We start from the raw sequence: 23,990 nt of genomic DNA, 5'->3' as shown, positions 1-23,990 counted from the left end.
GCACAGGAAGTTCCGATAGATGCTTGGCAGCACCGAGTTTCGTTTAATGACGTCCTACCCCAGTCTTTAACAGCTCCGAGTTTAGGTCCCTTGTCCATTTCAGGCGCGACTTGGCCTGTTTTGGCTGGATTTACACCTCATCCTCAGCACGGGCGTGTACCGTTGCTGAGTTAAGACGACTACATGTAGTCGCAATTAGCGTGATTAGGTCGTTAGTGCAATACATTACCCGTAATCTCCCGGGCGGGGCCCGAGGTGGTGCGGCGCTTCCTGCTGGACAGGGCGGAATGAAGCTTAGTCCTGCAATGGTCAACGCTGTAATGGGCAAGCGCCCCCAGAATAAGGATGATTTTCCTTTCTGGTTTGCCGAAAAGTTTGACCAGCTGGAAGCGGTACTTCCTAACACGGCTCCTGGTGAAAAACACAGGATTCTGACAATTAGCATGCCAAAAGACCTGACCCCAGAAATTGGTGATTGTGAGTCGTGGGGAAAGACCTTTGCCGCAGTGTATTTGAGGTGCTACGTCACTCCGTCTATGACTGTCCTTCCGATGGTCATTAAACGCATTCAGGATGTGCATGGACCTGAGGCAGCTGTTGAATTGGGTATGCGCCTGTGTGGCTCCTTTGATGTAGTTTCCGATCTCATACTTGCGAATGTCAAGGGAGATGTGGTGAACTTTCAGGTGTCCAATGCTTTGCAGGCAGTTCCCGATGCCGACAAACCCCGACCGTTCCCAAGAATTATTGTGGCGGCTTATAAGACCGTGGGCCGCAATAGTGTGGTACTCAAGCCTTTCTCTACAAAGGAGAAAAAGCAACCCCAAGGGCAGAAGTCAGATACTGACGAACAGCCCAAGACCAAAAAACAAAATTGGCTGAAAAAACAAAAACAGGGTAAACAACAGCAACAAAAACAGGAGTCTCGTCCTGCATCTCCATTGCCTGCACCCACAGAACGTATTTATGACTTGCGCGATCTCGCGACGATAAAATCACCTGATCGTTTTCAGGTTTCTGATTAACGCTCTCCTCGCTCTTTTCAGGAATCATCAGCCTCATCTACCGGTGGTGGAGGTGGCGGTAGAGGTCGGGGTGGCCAGCAAGAATGTGACCAGCCCCGTCCGAAGGACGGTAAAGGCAAGCAGGACGATTCTACACTGAAGAGACCCCAGTTTCAGAAAAAGAAAGTCGCCGCTTTAACAGCGAGATATGCCACATATAGTGAGAACGCAGCTTCGGAATCAGACATGGGCTGTGACCTTGCTGGACAGCTCGGCGGAGATTACCATAGTGCGAGAGGCCCTACGTCCGCTACTGAAGGTGACAGCGGCTGACCGTTATGTTGTTGTGGAGACAGCTGACACTAGAGTAGCTCCCCCTAATAGACTATATGAAATAGTCCTTTTAGTTGAAGGTGACATACAACGTACTATAAGAGGGGTATTTTGGGAAAATCTCACAACTACCTATGACATTTTGTTAGCCGAGGCTGACTGGCCCCCACCTTTTGTGCTCGCAACTCCGAGAGGGGAGGAGGTAATCCTCCCTAGTTTCGCGCACACTGTCTCGAAGGAGCATGCGCTGAATTTTGCAGAAAGTGGGCTAAAGCCCTTGCGCCGGCTCTGTACCGTAAACACTGTGGTTGGGATAAATGTTCCCCACACCACGAAATTCCTTTGCGGTCTATGCCACAGCCGCAACCTCAATATCCCATTAGACACATAGTGCACTTTACTAGGGACTTTATTAGTAAGGCAAACATACCAATCATGGACAACCAATTGCTATTACACTTTATACAGGGAGCACTTGCACTTTGACACTGATCAGCATTGGCAAAGTGCCCAAAGTATCTAAGTTGGCAACATCATGTCAGAAAAAAGGTCTAGGGGGGAAGGAAAACGTTTAGGGAACTTTAGCCAAAAAGGGCCAAGTCCTACAGCAATACTTTGTAGCCTTGAGGAACAGTGCTACCCTCAAGGAATTTCTTGGAATTGTATGAGTAGTTTAATGCTTCCTGGTCCTGGACTATTTGTCAGATCTTTACAGAGAGAGGAGCTGTCCTATGATGGAAGACTTTGTAGAATCAAGCTTATAAATCAACTTGAGCCAGTAACTTTGGTCAGAGCTTTATTGAGGGGCGGTCAGAGCCCCAAAGGGACAGGTTAAACATGTCAGGCATCAAGGTATTTTGAAACGCTTCGACAAGGAGATTTTACTCATTTTGCACTGTTAAATTTCGATAATTTCTAGCATGTAGTTTTTGATGTGTACCTGCTTTCTAGCCACAATCCATCACCACAACCTCCAAAGTTGTCCAGAGTTTCCATTAAGCAGCAAGTAGTGTGAATGAAGCTTGCATATTAAGTAATGCTGGGGCTGTGGTCTCTGTACACCTATCAGGGGTGCATTTGATTTCTTCTCTTGTCTGGTTTGCAATTTGCAATGTGTTCCACCATGATGCACCTACGGGTGGTGCTTGCACCGTGTAAAGGCTTCAGCAGCAGTAGGCAGTGTAGCAGTGTATTGCAGACTCTTGCTACCCATTTCCATGCATGAGTGGCTTGTCTAGTTATTTTTTCTTTGGATTTTGGTGGCTGTTGTCCTGGAACGTATGAACAGGCCTACCAGCAGCGGAAAAAGGAAAAGACTGAATTTGGGCTTGGTGAGTGTGATGTGGTCACCGCCATCGCCTCGCCATTTCCAGGACCCGAAGGGGTAGCAGTGGATCACCTGTAGTATATGTAGGGCGGGATGCTAATTGGTTAATTGGGGCTGGGGTTTCATTGGAATAAAACGTTTTATGCGTACCCTTATTAAGGCTATCAAGATTGCCGTCACCGACCGTCAAGATTTGGACTGTGCTATATTCATGTTTCTGAAGGAATATCGGATAACTCCTCATTCAACCACGAAAGTCAGTCCAATGTCACTATCCATGAATCGTCCTATGGGTGACTTTTTTCCTCAGATGGAGACAGTTCCTGTGAAGTATGCCGTTGTGGCTGGGGAACTGGGGAATCGAAAGCTGGGGGCTAAGCCCAGGACTTTTTCTGTTGGTGATGTAATGGTGAAAATCGGCACCGGAGAGGGAAGTTTAGTCTACCTTTTGAGCCTGAGCCATGGGTTGTGCAGTCCCTTCATGGGACAAAGGTTACTGCCATACGGGATGGGTTGAGTATTTCCCGGAATATGTCTTTCTTTAAAACTTACTGGGTTCCTATTAATGTTCAGGGGTATGGACATATGACACCATCCGATGCTGAATCTATGGGTTCAGATGATAACTTCACGGACATGGATCCTTTGCCTGTGTCTGTTGCCTTGACGGAGTATGCGGTGCCTGGACAGTATGGTGTGTCTCCATCTACCCTACCGTCAGGAGTGGTTTCCGAGTCTGCTGTTATGTTTCCATCGGGTGAATGTCAAGTACCCATGTCCGACTCCCAGCGACGGGGTGTGGGGAGATATCAATTACGGCTGTGTCCTGCTAGAACCACCCGTTTGAAGAATTATGTAACATATTAAAATGGATTAACATTTTGTTTGTGTGTTTTTTGATTAATCCATATGTTTAGAGTTATTTTTATTTAATTTTGTGGAGGAGTGTGATGTGGTCACCGCCATCGCCTCGCCATTCCCAGCACCCGAAGGGATAGCAGTGGATCACCCGTAGTATATGTAGGGCGGGACGCTAATTGGTTAATTGGGGGTGGGGTTTCATTGTGAATAAAAAGGTCCTGGTGTGAACAGGACGTTGAACAGTCATACCTGCGTGTGGTGTGTTTACTTCCGTTCCAACATAACAGGTGAGCAACACCCACATGGAACTGAGAACTTGACAGCTTTGACTTTGATACTGTCTCTCCTCTCACATATCTATATATTAGTCTAATTGGATAGAAAACATCACTGTTTGGGTTATGACTGGCTGCACAGTCTAAATTTCCAGTGTAAGGGTTCTAGCTTTGTTTTAATGATGCTATTTATGTAGAGAGCAGCGGGTAAAACAGGACCTTCAAGCTGTCCTGTGTTAGTGGTGGTGGGCTCATGCGCCCTCGATGGCCCTTTCCCTTAAGGCGTGTCTATGGTGGTTCTCTTGCAGAATATGAAAAACAAATAGGGCAGTGTGATCCACTCCTAGCTATCGGAATTTCCCCCATTGGCTTCTATTGAAGCAGCGGCAATTTCAGGTAGAAGACAGACGCAATAAAGACATTTTTAGCTTTGCAAATCGGGGGCCTCCCGCCTGAATGGAGTCTACTGGCATGTGTGATTAGGCTGAACGAAGGATGACACTATTTTTGGAGGGTGATATGGGTTTGAAAAGCTGGTGACCCCTTTAAGTTTACGGAGCCACGTGTGGATGAGTTGGCAAATATAGACACAGCAGGAGAGTGGACAGGTCACAGCTGTACTAAGGAAGTGTCAAACAAGGGTTAGGAGCTGTTGTCATGTGTATCTACTTCTGATGCTGCACGCACACAGACTCACGGAAGATGATCCTGCACAGAGGCGCAATTGTCACGCATCTCAGGCTCGTTTTGTAGCGTCAGTAACCTTCAGTCAATTATTTCAGGGTCGCATGCCAACGTGTATGACGAGGCTTGCACAGAAATGCTTTGCCTACCTACAGTAACAGCTAGTACTTAGAGCTAGAGGAATACACAAACTCACTCACTGACTCATCAGTGGAATAGCACATTTTATTCTTTTGCATGGATACTTGGCCCCTGCCCTCTCGCCTCAATAGCGGCGGCTCGTTTAATGCCCTGAGCGGTGCCGCTCCCTGCATGTGTCATGGAACACGTGCTCCGCCCTGTACGATGTCCACTACCCCGGAAGGGAAGCAGCCAGGAAGTGCAACACACTTCGTAGCTTTCAGGCTGTAGGTGACTGAATCCAGCGCTTTCCTGTAACTCGCTGCAGTTCAAAAGTAACAAACACCCTGGAAATTATGGATCCTATTACAAGCGGTAAGTGACAACATTAGTTGATGTGTTAACGTACTTTTTACAGGTTGCATTGATAAACAGCTTATTGTAAAGCGAGTTTACAGGCAATATAAACAAGCATTTACAATGCAATAGGTCTCTCTTTTGTTTGAGCTAATGGTGTAGTAAATAACAATGTATTATACCCATGTGTTTTGGTTTGGAGTGGATGTATGTGGTGTGGAGTGGAATTATGCCGGTTGGATTTGGAATTCTTAGTTGCGAAATTGTATGTGGTGGAATTGTGTGGTGTGGAGTGCATTTGTGTAATGGAATTATGGGGCATGTTGCGCCGTGGAAATATGTGGATAGTAATTATGTGGTATTGTGTGTACTGGAATTATGAGGAGTGGGATTGTAAGTCAGAGTGTATTTATGTGGAATGGTATTTTGTGTTGTGGAGTGGTATGTTGTGGGGTTTAATTATGTGGTGTGCTGTTGAATTTTGTGGCATGATGTGAAATTCTGTGGTGTGGATTGGATGTATGTAGTGTGTTGTGTAATTGTGTTGTTGAGTTGAATTATGCAGTTTATTGTCGAGTTATGTGGTGTGGAATGGAAATGTGTAGAGTTGAATTGTGTGACATGGAAGTGTATGACGTTGATTGAAATAATGTTGATTGGAATTATGTGGCATGGTGTGGAGTGCTTAGGAGAAGGACTGGTTCACTCGCTGTGTGCAATGCAGAACAGGTAAACACTGTTTTCATGTTTAAGTTCCAAGCACATGCATGCTCACAAGCCTCAAACCTTACTTTGTTTGTGGGGATTGCATTTTTTAAAAGGAGTGTGTACTTTTTATAGAGCTGCATGTTTACTCTGCCTCAAAGAGCTCTAACCTGATAAGATACCATGATGACTTTACAAGAAACATCCAAACGTACTATCCTCCATTCAGGGCTGGCATTTCATTAAGGTGCAGTGAGGCGGGAGCGTGGTGCACAACACTATAGGCACAAACATTGCCATTTTTCAAACTATAGGAATATCTCTGAGAAAGCACTGGTGAATCTTTTCACGATTTCTGCTTCCCATTCACATTCCTGTCCTTTACCAGCTGTTTGTGGTCTTTTATAATTTGAAAACATAAATCACTTGTCTGCTGAAAGTGAAGGTCAGCAGGTTTATTGTAGACTTTAGATATGTGTATCCAGCTATTAAAATTCTGCTGGAAATGATATTTGAGTAGAAACACGCCTGGGAAAGCATGAGCTCACAGAGCTGGAGAGCAGAGAAAACAGGCCCAGGAAGGGGGCAGGAAGGACGAGCAGAGACTGAAGAGATCTGGCACAGAAGAAGGAGAGCAGTGGATCCATTGTGGCGGGACCAGTGACCCATTTTAAACAAAAATAACATAGAAACCCAGCCCTCTAATTAGAAGCATAACCTTAACCCTGAACCTTCACCTTAATTTGAACACTAAGCCCTAACTCATGCACTTCCAAATCGGCAAACAGACACAAGCATGTACAGGTAATGGTGGGGAGAATTTAGGTCAGATCTAAGTGCGCCCACACTATGAAACAAGTGGAAGCATCCATTGTTGCAAAGTATTTTTTCATCATTGTGAATGCCGTTGGGTGCATTCCCAAATTAAATATAAGTTATACGTGATTTTAAGAATAGAATAATATTTCCATTTGTGACCTACACGATACATGGGCCGATGGTAATGGAAAGTTCAACATTTAGGGGCTCATTACGATGTGAAGAGCTCTTTGCTGTTGTGTGCTTTGTTGTCTAGGCGGTCTTTGATAGAGGCCCTCTTGGCGGCTCTGATGAGGTGATGGTGTCTGCGGGTGACGTTCTAGTGGGCTGCGTAGCTGTCCGGTGTTCGTTCGCGGAGCCAGTTCTTCTCCAGTTTTCGGCATGTTTGTTTGGAGGCCTGGAGGTTTTCGGTGAACCAGGTGACTTTCTTGCTGGTGTGGCTTTTGGAAGGTTTCTTGAGCGGGGCGAGGGTGTTGGCGCAGTCGTCGATCCACTGTCTTAGGTAGCGGGTGGCGGTGTCGGTGGGTGGCCTCTGGATGAGGGTGGTGGTTAGCTGGTCTTCTGTTACTTTGCCCCAGCTGCGACGAGGCATCTGTTGGGTGCGGTGGTGCTTGGTGGGCTTCCTGAAGGTGAAATGGATGCATTGATGGTCGGTCCAGTGGGGTTCGGTGGTGCGGTTGAAGGAGACGTGAGGGCTTGCGCAGAAGATGGGGTCAAGTGTGTGGCTAGCGGCGTGGGTGGGTGTTGTCACGAGCTGTCTTGAGTCCGAGGTTGGCGAGGTTGTCAATCAGGGTGGTGGAGTTGGTGTCATTGTTGTTCTCGAGGTGGAAGTTCAGGTTCCCGAGGAGGATGTAGTCCATGGAGGAGAGGACGTGTGTGCTGATGAAGTCGGCGATGGAGTCGCTGAACTGTGGACGGGGTCCGGGGGGTCTGTAGATGAGTGTTCCTCTGAGGGTGGTGTTGGGGTCGATGTGGATTTGGAAGTGCAGGTGTTCGGCGGTGCTGAGGGTGACATTGGTGTTGGTCAAGACTCTGAGAGTGTTCCTGTAGACAATGGTGATTCCGCCTCCTACTCCGTTGGTGCGGTCCGTGCAGGTGATCTTGTAGCCTTCCGGGATGGCTATGGTGATGTCGGGTGTTGAGGAGGGGTTCAGCCAGGTCTCCGTCAGGAAGGCAACGTCTGGGGAGGTTGAGTCGAGGAGGTCCCAGAGTTCAGCGGCATGTTTGCAAGCACAGCGGGTATTGAGGAGGATGCATCTGAGGTAGTTGGGCTCTTTCCTGGGTGTAGGTTTGGCGGGGCGGATGCTGGTGAAGCTGCAGTTCCGGCAGGTGAAGGGTCCATGGGTGCGCTTCGTGGTGGCCTGGTAGCAGGTGTGTTCTCCTCCGGAGTTGAATGCGTGGAGGGTGCTGATATCGTAGCAGAGTCGGGCATCGTGGCGTTCGCGGGTGCCAGGGGTTATGGCGCTGGGCGTGGTCCAGGCGCGGACGGGCGCTGACGGGCTAGCCTTCGTAGTGGCCGCCATATATGGGGATGTGGGAGGGAGGAGCAGCTGGGAGGCGGGAGGCAGGGACAACAAAGGAGCAGTGAGGGGGCGGGTCCGCAGGGGACGTAGCGGCGGGGACGGGAGTGGTGAGGGCACAATCAGGGGCAGCGAGGGGAAACAAAGGAAAAAAACGGGCAGAAATCAGGGAACAAAAGGCAAAAAACGGGCAGAAATCAGGGGCAGTGAGGTGGAAACAGAAGGCAAAAACGGGCAGAAATCAGGGAACAGAGGGCAACAGAAGGACACAGAAGGCAAAAAACACAGGCAGAAATCAGGGGCAGTGAGGGGGAACACACATCCGTCATCGCAGGCACCCGGGAGCAGCTAACATCGGTGTATTAATCAAAAAGCATCTCGGATCGGTTCTGCTCCATCACCGAGCCATGCTGGTGTCAGCCACCGGTGGGCAGGACTAGAAAGCTCTGACTTTTGGTGACTGCACTGGGCCCCATGATGGCACATTCCCAAAAACATCAGGACACACTAATTTAAAGATGTGAGGATCGTTTTTCAAAAATAATAAACTTAAAATATAAAAATATAAGAAATAAAAATTTTGCAAAAGGCATTTAAATAAATAAAGGACTACTAAAAAAGCACGGCTAGAGCAAATAGGACTCACCTTTTGGACCCAGTGGTTTTGTCAATGCTGTGCCGCATCAACAAAAATAAAGTACCTTTTGCCAGTGAAGTACAGCACCAACAAAAAGAAAACAAGCGTCCGCGCCTCGCGCTGAAAGTAAAAAAAAAAAACAAGTTTGACGAAGAGAGGAGGACGCAACAGGGGGAGAGGAGAGGGGATGGGGCTTGCACCTGTTTCCCTATGCGGGAGCGAGCAGGAACCATCTGTTAATTACAAACAGATGGTTTCAAAGCTCGCTCCCGCAAGGGACTCGCCAAACGTGCACGCGTTTCCATTGAAAGCAATGTAAAGCGTGCATGTTTTTGGCAGAAAAAGGAAATCGCTTACTAAAGGTCTCCTCCTAAGCAGCGCATCCGCGCTCCTTAGGCAGGACCCAATAAATCAACTGAGCACAGCCGTGAGGCGGGGAAAAAAATCCGCATATGGGCTCAGTTTAATAAGAACATGACTTGGTTCCTCATCTGTAGTAGCCTATTACAGTTGAGGTGTGACGTCATGATGCCTTGTGTGCTAGCCAGCGGCCAGTGTGAAAGAAATAGAGCAACATCGAAACTACAGATTAAACAAGGAAAATGAAAGGTGATGGTTCATTCTTGTGATCTGTGTTTCTAAAATGGGCAGCAATCAGCAGAAAGGAGAGGTTTACGGCAATGTGTTTATTTTTTGCAAATAATTACAACAACAACAAAACAACTCTCAGTGTGTTACTACTTATTCTGAGCTAAATCCCTTTTTGAATGGGATTTCTGTTAACTGTTTCAAATATATTTTTGAAACAAATTACTGATTGCCTGTTGATGTGTTTAATTTTGTATGACAAATTCTGTTTTCACTCTTCAAGACTGCAACAAGACTAGAGCTGACACATGAAAGTGCATTACTCCTTATAACGCCTATCTCAGAAAATTACGATGTCGACGGGAGTCAAACAGGGATGTGTTTTAGCTTCTCTGCTTGTCAACCTATTTACAGCTGACTTTTGTTTTCAGCAGAGATTGATGCAATAAACAGTCACCCCCCCCCCCCAAGGCTGGTGGTGTTCAGTTCAGCAATCTTTTGTATGCCAACAACCTTGCCCTCTCAACCTTACGAGAGATGGGCTGCAGCGACTGCTAAATAAATTATACAGTAACACCACCATGAACAACCTGGAGGTAAATTTAAAGAAAGCCCAAGTGGTCATATTTGGCAGGAAACACTAAGGAGGTGGTGGCTGGTCATACAACAACTCTGAACTCTCAGTAGGAAAATCATATAAATACCTGGGGGTTAACATTGACTCTAGGGGCACTTTTGTAAAGCATCGTAGTGACATTGCTATGAAAGCTATGGCTCTACAAGTTAGCCTCTCCAAACGTTCAAAAAAATTAACAGGTCCAAGCCTAGCTCCAATATTGTAAGTTATGGAGCTACAATAGGCCATACTTTGTCGTACGGCTTCGGAATTTTCCTTGGTATGCTCAGCTCTACCCTAAACCAACATGTGACTAAGATCTACAAAAAGGTTCTTCAGCTGCTAAAAGCTCCACCTGCGGCACAGATCCGATTAGAGCTAGGCCTCCTAAATTACAAAATACTAAGCTCAGGTGCTTTTTTAAAATTGTGCCACAAGTTAAGGCAGGCTAGAGCCGGATTCCTCCAGTCTCTGCTATGGTTAGAAATCAGCTCCAGTAATCCTGGTGGGTGATACAGTCATTTTTTTCACAAAAGTGTGTAGCAATAAATCAGCCAGTGACCTCTGGAACCTTAACCCAAGTAAGGCAGCTTTCAAAATAAGTATTAAGTAGCGCACCCAATTGTGTTCCTACTCTTCCGGCAAGGTGCCCCTTGCCAAACGCAAGCATCCATGGACAGTAATCAACTCTTGTCAGCCAGCCTCTCTTCCATCATATCTAGCTTGTACATACCCCTTGTATTTAAAACAGAGATTCCTGGCACTTAGACTGGGTGAGTGGCACCTGTTGAAACATCTACTTCTGTGTCAGCATCCTTCAGACAAGCCTGTGTGCAGAAGTTGCGGGGAATCATCGAGTCTTTGGAGCACGGTGTATGTCTCTGCCCAGCACTGATGACCCTGCATATATCAAGGAGTGGAACATATTGAGAGTCCGGTCTTGCGGGCTGGGCATTATCGCTGCATTGAATCCGGAGAATATGGCTCTAAAGATCAGCTTTACAATTTTTGTCCATCTTGTTTATCGTAAGTTCAACCCGAAATCTCAGGTCCTGTGCCAAAACTAGGAAACAAAAACAAGTGGACATAACAATGGCACATTTTTAAAGCTGTTTTCCAGTAATCTGGTGTCTCCTGAACCAGCCTCACAAAATCGAACTTGAATCTATCCTGTACATTAGAAGTCTGTGTCCCCCGATAACAGCAGACTCTTGACAAAGGGACCATGAAACTATAAGTTGTGTGGCTGATAAAAAGATGTAACACCAACGTTTTGCTATTAACTACTGTAACTTTGAATTTTACACTAAATATGGGGCGGCATGAAGCAGATCAAGTTAAATCCGACTTACAGAACCCATTCAGCAACCCACGTCTGAATAGTCCGATAACACTTTCATTAGCCCTCCAGCTGCTTAACACTTTGACTTCTCAGTGGTCCACAAACATGTACTCCCCTTTGCGCTATGTTGCACTTTTTCCAGTTTGGTGGCTTACTTGTTGTATTTAGAAGGGAATTTTACTTATATTAAATGTATTTATCCATACAATTCCACCTTGTGTTTGCCCATTAGCGAAGGTCACCCTGTTGAAGAAGAGAACTTTTATTTCTATAATTTTACTGCCTTATTTTTATTGAGAATGATGGGAGCAGATCAGTGAAAAATGTTTGAATAATGTTTTAAGCTTCCTATTTATACGGATTGTAATGATTTAATTAATCAAACAATGAAGTAATATTTTCCTTATAATTTAAGATGTTTGTTGGAAGCATGATGGCGTAGCCACTGATTTCAAGGAATACAATACACCCTGCCTTACATTATGAGGCTACTCCAAGTCAAGAATCCAAAGAAACGAACGCGATTGGCAAATTGACGTGCATCGATGGTGCCAGCCAGAAGATGGCAGCACGCTTCATGATGCTGTACCGGATTGCTCGCGGCACAAGTGCTCTCCCAACATTGCTGTGAAGCACCTGTGACACGGAAAAATAGACAACAAAGGCTCCATGGCAACAGAAAACATAGCCGATGGGGGTCCACAGGGCTGAGGCTCGAGACGAGTATTTCAAATGTCACCAACGTAACGACGGTAACGATAACTTGCATGGTTTTTGTAGAAAGCATTGAGGTACAGAGGCAGACTTAATAAACACGTTTAAGCTTTTGTAATGATGTACTTTAAGCATTGCCAGTCTCTTGTGAAATCGACAGAATATAAAAAAGGTGAAAGAAAATGTGGGCACTCACCAGAAAAGAGTACAGTCTTTGCCCTCGCAAATATGCTCATATGCTCACCCAAAGTGCCACTTCTCTTGCATCTAAACACTAAGCCAGTTCCTAATGGAAGATTCTTTGGGGCAGTTGAAAGTAGTCACTGACTCTATTTTGAACACTGCTACAGCTATCGCAGAATGTAAAGCCTGTTGTCAGAATCCAAACAACACAGAGAAACACAGCAGGGAGATAAAGCCAGCTGCATCTCTGTGGAAATTGTAGCTGAAAAGGCTGTTAATAGTATGCCACGCTCCAGGCTGAGCTGGTGATCTAACCACACACCAAGAGTTGAGAGGAAAGCGATGAAAAGCCACAGCAGAAAAGTAAAATCATTAGAAGACTCACCAAGCTTGAGTGGAAGTTGGCACGCCCAGGTAAGGCTGACCGGTGTAGTTTGGTCACTGGTGGGGCTGGGGCTGCCAGGTGGTAACACGAAGATGGTTAAAGCTTGGAGCAGTTGAAGTTTCTTAGTTGCTGTAGGAAAGTTAATTGTAAGCCCATTGAATTTGAATTCACACAGGGTTTGAAGACCAGATCGTCACCAAAATGTCGTAGCATGAAAGTCCACAGGACAGGAACATTCACCCTACTACATATCCTCTTTCTTTACACTAAAAAAAAAGAAAGAAAGAAGATGTGCAAAGAAATAAATACATCACTAGGGAAAAAAGTGCAATTAAAGATAAATTGAAGATTGATACCTGTATGTGTGCCCTACCAGGAGCAACCTCCAAGCTGCTAAGCCTGCTGACACCAACGGACTCGCATCAGACATTCAACATTCCATGACATAACCAACATTCCACACATACTCAGGCTGAACACAAAGGGGAAAGAGAGAGCACAGAAAGAACAGGAACATTCAGCCTACCACAATTAACTTGTAAAGTGCATTTTTCCACACAGTGCGATGGCTAATGGCATCAGCTTTATTGTTTTCTCACACAACTGTTAAGAACGTGAAGGATGGTGAAGGGGTGGACTAGTGGATTTGAGTTTTCCTTAGGAAAGTCACGTTGTCTTTACTCCCCCAGAGAAGTGGAAAGCAAGCAAAAGATAAAAGGGGCACTCCACTCATCTGTCTTACAGATTGCTGCTATCCCTATTTTAAGTCTGAAAATGAGTGCTCTGTCATCAGTGACCCTTTTGGCCGTCCTGCCTTTTAGCTAGTTAAACAAGTTACGTTCTGGGACCTATACTTTTGTTTTTATAATGTTGTAGGTAATGACTTAAGAACCCTCCAATAGCCCAAATCCCCACTATCAGGAAATGGAAAAAACTTGATATCAACATTCTTAATACTTTACTAGAAGACACGATCCCATGTACTAACTCAAGAGTGCAAAATCTATCAGCCTCTATCCAATCCTGGCTCCAGGCAGCCATTGACTCATGCCTGCCCAAGACCAAGTTAAAGGGCATAAATCAACGTCTACCTGCCCCATGGTTTAACGACTCCTTGAAGCTTGAAAAGACCAAATGTAAAAACGCTGAGCGTCAGTGGAGAAAGTCCTACTCCATGGAAGCCAAAAATGAGTATAAAAATCAATTAACACAATACCAAAAGCTATGTAGCAGAGCTAAAGCCAATTTTGTCTGCACTAAAATCACTGCAGCCTTAAACCAATCTAAAACTCTTTTTAAAACAGTTAAAGAGCTGGCCGGCTCAAATACTTCACCAACTCCACCTGATTTAAATAAAACACAATGTAATCAACTAGCTGCTTTTTTTGTAGACAAAGTTGATAAAATGTATCAGGCCATCGAACTAAATCAGAACAAATACGACATAACTCACAGTGATATACTTAATACTCCCTCTAACAGACCATGCATTCAAGAGGCCACTTTAGATACCATTTTTGGCAAAACTCCCACCCTCTCACTAAGCAGCTGGCCTATGCTTAACGTTGAAACTGTCACCGACCTTTTAAACACGATAAAATCAGGCTCACCAAATGACCCTCTACCGTGCCCCATTTTAAAATTACTCAGTAAAAAAGCTTTATCTACTATTACGGATCTTTTAAATAGTTCCTTGCAGGAAGAAAGTGTGCCTCAGGATTGGAAGCACGCAATGATTCATCCACTTTAAAAAAAAGCTGATGCAGACCCTAGGGTACCCTCGAATTTTCGACCAATATCTCTCCTCCCTATTTTTGCCAAAATTCTGGAGAAACATGTCCATCGCTGTCTCTCACATTTCATAACCATACATGACCTGCTACCTTCCCATCAGTCTGGCTTCCGGGCTGGTTTCTCAACGGAGACCACCCTATTAGGTGTGACAGAAAACATCCTGTTAGACCTGGCATCATTGGCACGAGTCTCTCCTCCATTTTTTCTGTTTGCCTCCTCTGTTTACGATGTTTTTGCTGGTAAATGCTTTGGGCACTGTGCCACTGCTGATCAGTGCCACAGTGCAAGTGCTCCCTATGTGAAATTGCTGTATTGATTGAATTCCATGTTTGGCTTATTTGGTTTACTGTCAGTCCCTAGTAGAGTGCACCAGGAGTGCCAGGGCTTGTAAATACAAATGCTGCTAGTGGGCCTGCAGCACGTGTTGTGCCACCCACAAGAGCGGCCTAGTAAAAGTATGTCTGAAGGTCTACCATTGCTAGACCACGTGCAGTCTGGTACTGTCACGCAGACTGTGCAAGTACACCTACTTGCCAGTCCCTAAACCTTCCCTTAACTTCATGTTAGTCACCCCTATGGTAGGCCCACGGACAGGGTGCATTGTAAGCATAAGGTAGGACAAGCCTGACAAGGTTGGCATGTCCTAATAGTGAATTACAGCCATATTCGTTTTTCACTATTGTAAGGTAACCTGCTCTCCATCAGTTAGAATGGGCTGCCAGGATTATTAATGCTATAATCCTAGCGGGCTTGGGGAGCATGGTGCAATGTCGAGTTTGGTATCCCTGAACTCAGGGTTTAATAACGCAGCTGTTTGTGTGGATGGTTTTTGGACTCTGTGTTTGAAAATAGCACTTTTAGAAAGTAGCTATTTTCTTGTCTAACTGTCTACCAGTCTCTGCTGGTTCTGGTGTGCGTGTGACAGGAGCTGGGTGGCTCCAGAGGTCTGAATGAGTCAGTGTGGGATGAGTGGGGCATTTGCATTGAGAGTAGGGGAAGAGTAGCTCCTGATAGCCTGCCCTGCCTGATACAATGCTGGCTCCCCCCCTGCCAGGCGACTGATGACTCTGTGCCTGCCTGGGACTTTCCTGGCCCACCTCCTGCCGGGCAACTGATGGCCCTGCCCCTGCCAGTGACAATGCTGTCTCCGCTACTGCTGGGCGGCTGAAGACTCTGCCCTGCACAGTGAATAGGCCAGGTGCTACGGCCTGGCAACACCCACAACAAACCCAAGATGGGGGGAAATTCCCCTGCATGGACAAAGGGATCATAGCCAAAAAGGGGTATAAGAGAAGGACCCCTGAACCAAGAATTTAGATCACTTCTGACAAGGAAACCTGAACCAAGGACAAGAAGCCTGCTGATCTAAGGACTGCCTACCCCTTCTGCCAGAGTGCTGTTTGTTGGGGAAATCCTGCATTGCTTCTTTATTTTTGCCAAGGAACCAGGAGAGAGGAACTGTGTGTGTACTCTCAATCTTTGCTAAGAAAATCTCCAAGGGCTGGAAGAGTGCCAGTCTCCTGTTGAAGTCACAGGGCTAAAGGACTTCATCTGCTTAAAGTGCTGTTTGCTGGAACTTGTGAATCCAGCACCTCTGAAAGAATCCAGCAATCTCGACGCCGACGGACGCCGCCGAATCCAGCTCGACATCGTGAGTAACGGCTCCAGTGTCCCGCTTCCTCGACGCTGGCCGCCGGGCCCGATCGACGCCAGCAACAACGCCAGTGAGTAGTGAGTTCGGCTCCAGCTCCAGCTCCAAGTGACCTCGTGTCTGCACCGCTGCTGATCGCATCGACTTCGAGCCCTCTCGACGCCGTGAGCGCTGCTCACTCTTGCAACATCGACATCGACGACGCCGTATCCTGCTTCACCTCGTGAGCGCTGCTCCCGCCTGACTTCGGTCGACGCCGCTGCAGATCGCCCCGACTCCGAGGCCCGATCGACGCCGAAGACGCGACGCCGGACATCTCGACGCCGCTGATCATCGAGTGCTTCACTTTTCCAAGGTACTGTGTTGTGGGGGTCTGTCCGACTCCGGGCTCGACGTAGCGCTCCTCGCGGTCGACGCCGAACCTTGGGATTAACTTTGCCTCGACATCGTGTGACTCCCGTGTGAGTTACATTGTTGCCAAGAACTGTGTTTTAGAGAAGAAGAGTTGCTTTTGATACTAAAGACTTTGTGCTAAGAAGAAACCGTGCTTGAACTATTATTTTTCCTTCCAAGAGTATTTATTAAGATTGTGGTATATTTTGTCGTTATTTGGTCTTGTGCTAAGCCTTATATAAAAATCCTTATTTTTATAATACTACTGTGTCGTGTCCATTTGTAGTGTATTCACTTTATTACTGTATGTGGTCATAAATGCTTAACGCACTGCCTCTGAGATAAGCCTGTCTGCTTTGCCAAGCTACCAAGGGGGTGAGCAGGGGTTATCTAAGTGTGTGATCCCCTTGCCCTGACTAGAAAAGGTGTGTCCCTATTTGTCAGAGACAGCCGCTTCTAACACATCCGTTCGATGATAGACAAAGGTGAAACAGTGGCACTGGTGCTTCTTGACCTCAGTGCCGCATTTGACACTGTGTCACATGCGGTACTAATAAAAACTCTGCACTCTTTTGGCATCTGTGGCCCAGCCTTAAATTGGATTAAATCCTTACTTGAAAACAGAACATTTCAAGTCTTTTCCAATTCTGCTTGTTCTGAAACCTACACCTTCAAACACGGAGTTCCACAGGGCTCAATTTTAAGTCCACTACTTTTTAATTTATACATGAGCCCACTCGCAAAAATAGTTAAGGAGACCGACTTAATAATGTTCTCTTATGCTGATGATTCTCAGCTTCTCTTTTCCCTTCCACCATCAGGCAACAATAATCCCTCCACACTAAGCTTAGGATTAACGAAAATTGCTGGATGGATGCAAAAAAACTTCCTGAAATTAAACGGTGAAAAAACCGAACTTATTATTTTGGGAAGAAATAAAGAACTTTGGGGACCCCAGCACTGGCCCTCTGAAATGGGCCCTTCTCCAACTCCAACCAACCAGGCCCGGAACTTAGGCTTTGTTGTCAATGACACACTCAGTATGCACCAGCAAGCTATTAAAACATCGGCCACCTGTTTTGTCATCTTGAAGTGGCTAAAGAAAATGTGCTGGATGCTACCGGATCATACAAAAAAACTGTCATTAACGCCTTAATAACATCTAGGTTAGACTACGCTAATGCGTTATATTTGGGGTCCAACAAAGCCACAGTCCGCAAACTGCAAACTGTGCAGAATGCAGCTGCGAGACTGTTAGGTAAAATTCCTATCCACTCGCCCACCACCAAACTCATACGTGAGTTGCACTGGTTGAAAATTGAGAATAGAATCAAATTCAAATCTTTATGCTTCATGCACAAAATCTCAACAAATAAAGCCCCTAAATACTTACAAAATCTTGTACAATGTTACCTTCCATCTAGGACGCTGAGATCTGCAACAGCTAATACATTTGTTGTTCCCAAAATAAAACTGTCACGCATGGGAGGCAAATCCTTCGCCTACCTTGGTCCCTCCTTGTGGAATTCCATGCCACAAGCTCTACGCTCAGAGGCTAACTACATCAAATTCAGAAAAGCCTTAAAAACCTGGCTTTTCAACATCTAAGTCAGTCATTCGATTACTCATCACTGAATCACAGCGCCGGGAAACCCTTTGTTGGGTAGCTGTTTGCGCTATACAAGATAAATAAATAAATGTACAGCCAGCGGGCAAGTGACTGTTAACTAAAAAATGAGACTTATCTGAAGATGTCAAGCTTGAGGGCAATTGGGGCAACTTTCCAGCTATGATTACATTTTACAGAAATATAGTTTGCTGTATTTTTAAACTTTGCACATCTTGTCATCATTTTTTATTTGCTCTATAAACAGTTTCCTACTCTGACTATGTTGCCTTTGCCCGTTGTGGGTTAAGGCAACTTTCTGTATTGGTTCTCCAGGAGCATCTGTTATTTGTGTAAGGCAGAAGCTTGCATCAGTTCTGTGTCAACCCTGCTGTGTGTATGTTTGAGGAGCTGGTTAGATTGCAGCTTGTTACGATGAAAGCGTACACCTATGCTTCCAGTACTGCATTTCTTCTGTGATTATTAAGGAACCTTTCCACTGCTGCTTGAACACTACCTTTGTAATGTAATGTGTATACTTGTAAAGCGCACTGTTGCCAGCCGGCGTCCTGGCGCTGTATACCGCTGGGGAACCCGTCCTGACTTTCCCTGTGGGATGGTCCCTGCTGGGAATCCCCAAGGTGAAGCCAGGCATCCCCGGCATTGATGGGGCTGTTGTGGAGATTAGGCAAGCTAATGCCCAGAGTTGCCGAGTGGGACTCCTGGTTAGAGTAGGCACCGAGGCGAGAATTATCGAGTCCGCTGACCCTGGTCCACGACCCTGTCGCGTCGGGAATCAAACCCTGGTCCCGGGCCGACTTCTGCTTCCGGGTCTGCCGCCTCTAACCAGTGAGCCACACCACTCCACTTCTCTTTACAAGACTAGTTAAGACTACTCTGCTTTTGCCTATGTGAAACAGTATGTATTAGTGAGCGGAGCTTGCTACAGCATGTCAGGGAAGCTTGCATTGCTGCTGTTTGTGCTAACTTTGTTCTGTGTATAAGGGGAGCTTGAACTGTTACTTATTGTGCCTACACATTCTGAATTTGAAAGTTACTGGATTTATTGCTGCACATGCTGTACCTGTGTGTTGAAAAAAGCTTGCATCACTGCTGACAGAATATGAGCAACTAAAATAGTGTTGTATCTTTTGTATTAGGACAAATGTGCAGTTTCCATCCATTGTTTTCTTTTTTTTGGTGGGTGTGGGAAGACACCACAAGCATATCTGTAAATAAAATATGCTGTACTGGAATAGTCTAAGGATGTCATTTCAAATTTCTTGTCCAACCTAGAGCTATTTGGTCAATCAGTTTCCAAAGTACCATACAATGCCCTGCATGTCCATGAGTTTCCCATTGAAAAATGTCACAGATTTGCTGAAGCCACTTTATACGAACCAAACCCTCACTGCACTCTCTGCACTGCATTGCTTGCTAAACTCATTTGTGTTAGACATGTGGGCAGTGATTCATGCCCCACCACTTTCAAAATTCACCAGCCTCCACTGAGCAACAGCACCGTTTTATGTGTTCTAAATGTGCACTGTGTCTGCTACCGCTCGCTGACAACTGTGGCACCCCTCAGAATAAAAGTAAAAAAGAAACAGCAAGTGTTGTTGGTACATCTGGGCCTTTTTGGTCTTGCAGGAAGGCATGGCTTAGGTAAGTGATATGGGTAGAATTTCATAATTTCTTTGCATTTACAACTTGTTTTGGCAAACGTCTGGCAGCCTTGAGTGGGTACCACCTATACACTGATGAATGGAAGGGATGGCGAAGGGAGACTAAAGGTAAACTACACCTGCCTAGGTAATAGCGCACACCAAAACCGACCCAGGCGTGGCAAGCATCGGAATTAAAGAAGAGATGGAAATTACCACCAGCCTAAGACATTGACAGTTACTGTAGGAATAAAGTCCAGTATTTACAGCCAGAAGTAAAATAGTCCCCAGGTTAACTGTATCACCATCAATAGTGATCGCATTACTAAGTACCCGGGTAGTGTTTGTCCCATGCAGAGTGGTCACTGTTGTGCAAGTGTCAACGCGCAATTCAAATAATAGTAATCCACATTTGTAAAGCGCACAATCACCCGTAAGGGTCTCTAGGCGCTGGGGGCCGTCGGGAAGATTAAGCGAGCTATTGCCCAGAGTCACATGGTGCTGGGCTAACCTGCCGCCGGAGCCGGGGATCGAACCGTGATCCTCAGATTCCAGCGTCAGTCGCCCTGGCCTCGGCGCCACACCTCTCCCACTCTCTGTAGCAGGATATCCTCTGATAGCGAAGGGTTCCTGCATGTCTCACACGTTATCCCTAAAAAACACATCGGCAGATATACCCCTCTCCCACTCAAGCAATGGAATATTGGCAAACAGTTCAGTTCCCAACAAGAAAACAATTAAGTATTAATTAGCAAAACGTAACAGTTTGTATTGGTACAGCAGATAAAAGAGGTTTTTTCTGTACAATGGTACCAACGTGGATATGTTTCTGCCAGCCTGAGACTGGACCAGTATGCTGCCTCCTCCCCCCCATGATTCTCACAGTACAAACAGTTGAGCTCTGCAAAATACCATCTACAGTAGCTATGTTCATGCACTGTGGTTATCCAAACACATGGTCTAAACAAGATGGACTCAGTAAGGTTTCATAACTTTGGCCTATGCACTTACAAAAGTATGTTTGCTCCATAAATAATAGAAAACTAGCCACATATGGGATGCACAGGACCCCTGACTTGCCTCTTGGTTCATTATCAGTATTGTCATCAGGGGCATGAATGTTTCTCAAATTGAGTTTAAAAACTATCGCTTATAATAAATACATAATCAAAATCATAGAACAGTGGCATTTGCCATCATCAGATTTTCCATTGAAATAGCCACAACATTTCCCACTGACATGCAGTTTTATGGATAAAACTATATAGTTTGTGTAAAACAATATTTTTGAAATCCAGTTCCTGCAAATATTTATCATTTGCACACACCCAAGTAAAGTGCTCTGATTTGTTTTGCTCCTATTTAAATCTTCGTTGGCCTCACACTTCTGAATTACAAAAATAAAATGTGCTTTCATAATTCCAGATATATTCTGAAATACTTGTACTATTAATAACCAAGCTATTTATAAAATCGTGTGTTAGAAATCAAACTGACATCTTACAGACTTTTGTTTTTCAAAAATTATTGTTAGACAGTTCACTTGACAAAATCCTCTACCTGTAGTAAAAGAAAAGTAAACACCATTTCCCATGGTAAAAGAAGCAGCAATTAGTAAAAAGACAAACTGACATTTGACCTCTGTGCTTGAACAGACAGCAAATGTGTCACTATAAAAACAAGAATTAAAGGCTTCTTTATTGCTTGTTCACTTTCTCAACAGAACACATATTCATTTCCAGCTTACATTTACTTTCCTGAATGGACCAGAAGGCCCTATAAATAGCTTGACCTGATACATCTCACTCGCCATATCGAGTGGGCAAGAAGATTTTTCGAGGCCTAATGAAGAGATGTAGCTCAACAGAACAGGGGCACACCCAAATACCACATATAAAGCAATGGCATAACCATATGCATGCCTGGCAAAAAATCTGCCTTAAACAATGCAACATTGGCAGAAACACTCTAGGTGGGAATATTGTAGCTTCAATAATAACCATGAGTGACACAAATTCAAAATGTCAGTGCATTTTAAGTTACTATATTGGTGCAACCAGCATTACCAAAACGGGATGCGGTGCAAATTATAAAAAAATGTTCTGGTGCACCTGGGTGATCCTGATGCCTAGTGGGCATAATCAAATTACATTACTGGCAGATAGCTAGATCTTGGTCCGGAAAAGGTGTTTTTTGTAATTTGGTGTAAATTCGTTCAGTAGTTTTGGAGTGATTTACGCAAAAAGGTGTATGTATATCTAGAGATGCGGAGGGTCCACGGATTCGAGAGATGTCATGGTGAGATGTGATTGGCTGCCACTACTCCAATCAGAATTTGTTAGCAGCCATTTTGGGACTCTGGACTCGGCCCGTGTGCCCCCTCCCATGTCGATTTCGGCCCTAAGCAATGCTGGCTACTGCTGGATGTAGGGAGCTGCCTGAGGCCTTGGGCCTCCCACACATCCCCCGACAAAGATATGATGGGTGCTCTGAGTGGGCACCCACCCTTTATTGGCCTGGCCCCAGTAAATGGGGTCCCTGGGACTGAAATCCACCTGGGTAGGTTGGCCGAGTGCCTCCCTCCTCTTTCGAATATTGGCAGGCCCCGACGATGAGGCCCCGGGGCCAAAATAGGTCCAGAAGAGGGGTCTGCTTGCCACTCACTCCCATATATCCAATAGGGGGCCCTGGCAACTGGGATCCCTGGGGCACAAAAAGTCTTTGGGAAGCTGGCCATGTACTCCTTCTCCTAAAAAGATGGACAGGGCTCCGGAGGATTGGGTCCCTGGGGCAGAAATCAGCCAGAGGTGGGGGGCTGCGTGCTCTACTCCCTGCTTGGCTACATTTCAGGAGGTTGGCCAAAGGCTGTATGTGGCATGAGATTGGCTGCATGCAGGGAGTTGGCTACATGCAGTGAATTAGCAATGGTTGGATTAACAAATGGTAATTAAATATTAATTCACGTTAAAAAAAAAAGCCCCAGAAATTCACAGAAAAAACACAAAAGTTACAGGGACGTTTAAGTTAGGTTCAAATATTAAAAACTCAAAACCATGGAAATTCTGCACTTATAGTTATAGTTATCTCGAGTAACTATAACTCGTGCCCTAAGGTAACTATAACTTGTGCTCCCCCATTGCACTGCTAATTACCCCACTTATTACATCCCTCAATACATCTTCTATGACAACATTGATAATATCACTGCAACATTTGCTGTAAAAGTATTGATGAGAACACTATGCATGGTGGGGTACAGTTACTTGAGATAACTGTAACAATTACCTAAGAGGGTAGGCACGGTGCACAGCACAACTATTAGAGTGTTTTCAAATTCGGTGAGTAAACCACTGTACAGTTTTTAGAAAAGGTGGGGTGCACCGGCAGGTAACGTATCCGTCCACATACGTTTCAAGTACTAATGAGGAATGTGCGCACATAGATTATGGGCGCATCCCTGCCTTTGGGCACACCGTTGGTTCTTCATCAGAAGACTCAATGAAAACGTTGAAAATAATTTTTAATGATCACTTTCACATAAGTTCCATTATTACTTTACTTTGATATTCTTATTTCATATCCAGTAATGATCCGAAACAATCCATTTATAACATATGCATTTCATTGTATTGATGATCGCTCCAATGCATTTCGGGCTCCTGCGCCCTTTTTCAAGGAGCTCTGCAAACAAAATACGATAATTCAACATTTATGGCCCATCATAACAATTTACACACAAATTAGATAAATATAACATGCTCAGCGATTTCATGCTACTAAGGGACTGACTAGAAGTAGCGACCAGTAATGAGGTGGTAAGTGCACGAGTGTATAGACGGCTAGTATTATAGTGCGAACAGTCGGCGCAACCGTGTAATAGATGTGAATAGGACACTTACGCACATGGGCGTTGACGGGCTTGTTTCGAGGTGAAAGTAAACAGACACGCATCAGTTAGTGGCTGCCTAACTAGGCAGAAATGCGCTGGATATACAAAGGCGTTTCACGTTTAGCCTGCACGCATACTAGCCGATTTACTGGATTAATCAAAGAGACCCTTGCTCAGCTTACCCCAGTTAAACGGCGTGATCGATTCCCCGTCTCGTCTCGTAGTTAGCGTCCCGGACCTCCCAGGAAGTGGGGTTTTGCCGGGCTGCAAGGTGTTTAAAAAGCAGCTATGGAAGCGTAATAAGTGAGCCGTGATTGGCTCTAGGTGCGGTCATGTGTTATACTAAATCTATAAAACGGACTACGTTTCTGCAGCGAGCTAAAAAATATAGCGGGCGCCACGCTGGTACTGTTCGGGAATGTGTTACTATCAGGCTGATAAGCAATCGGAAGTCAGTTGACACATCATAATACATACATCAGTATACATCACAGTTCATTCATGTTAGAAATCAAGTTGTTGG

At 45.3% G+C, this 23,990-nt stretch overlaps 1 long non-coding RNA gene across 1 annotated transcript in view; it reads left to right on the top strand.

The window, feature by feature from the left end:
- The first annotated feature begins 4,851 nt into the window (after positions 1-4,851).
- The window catches only part of LOC144753952 (uncharacterized), a 31,710-nt gene continuing 12,571 nt past the window's right edge, over positions 4,852-23,990 (top strand). Inside the window, exon 1 of the long non-coding RNA XR_013594611.1 lies at positions 4,852-4,979. This is a non-coding gene — a long non-coding RNA (uncharacterized LOC144753952). The remainder of the gene's footprint in view (positions 4,980-23,990) is intronic.

Source organism: Lissotriton helveticus, chromosome 5_1 (genome assembly GCF_964261635.1).
Source record: "Lissotriton helveticus chromosome 5_1, aLisHel1.1, whole genome shotgun sequence".
Taxonomy (NCBI): domain Eukaryota; kingdom Metazoa; phylum Chordata; class Amphibia; order Caudata; family Salamandridae; genus Lissotriton; species Lissotriton helveticus.
The sequence above is the reverse complement of the archived record's forward strand: the minus strand, read 5'-3'. Positions and strand labels throughout refer to the sequence as shown.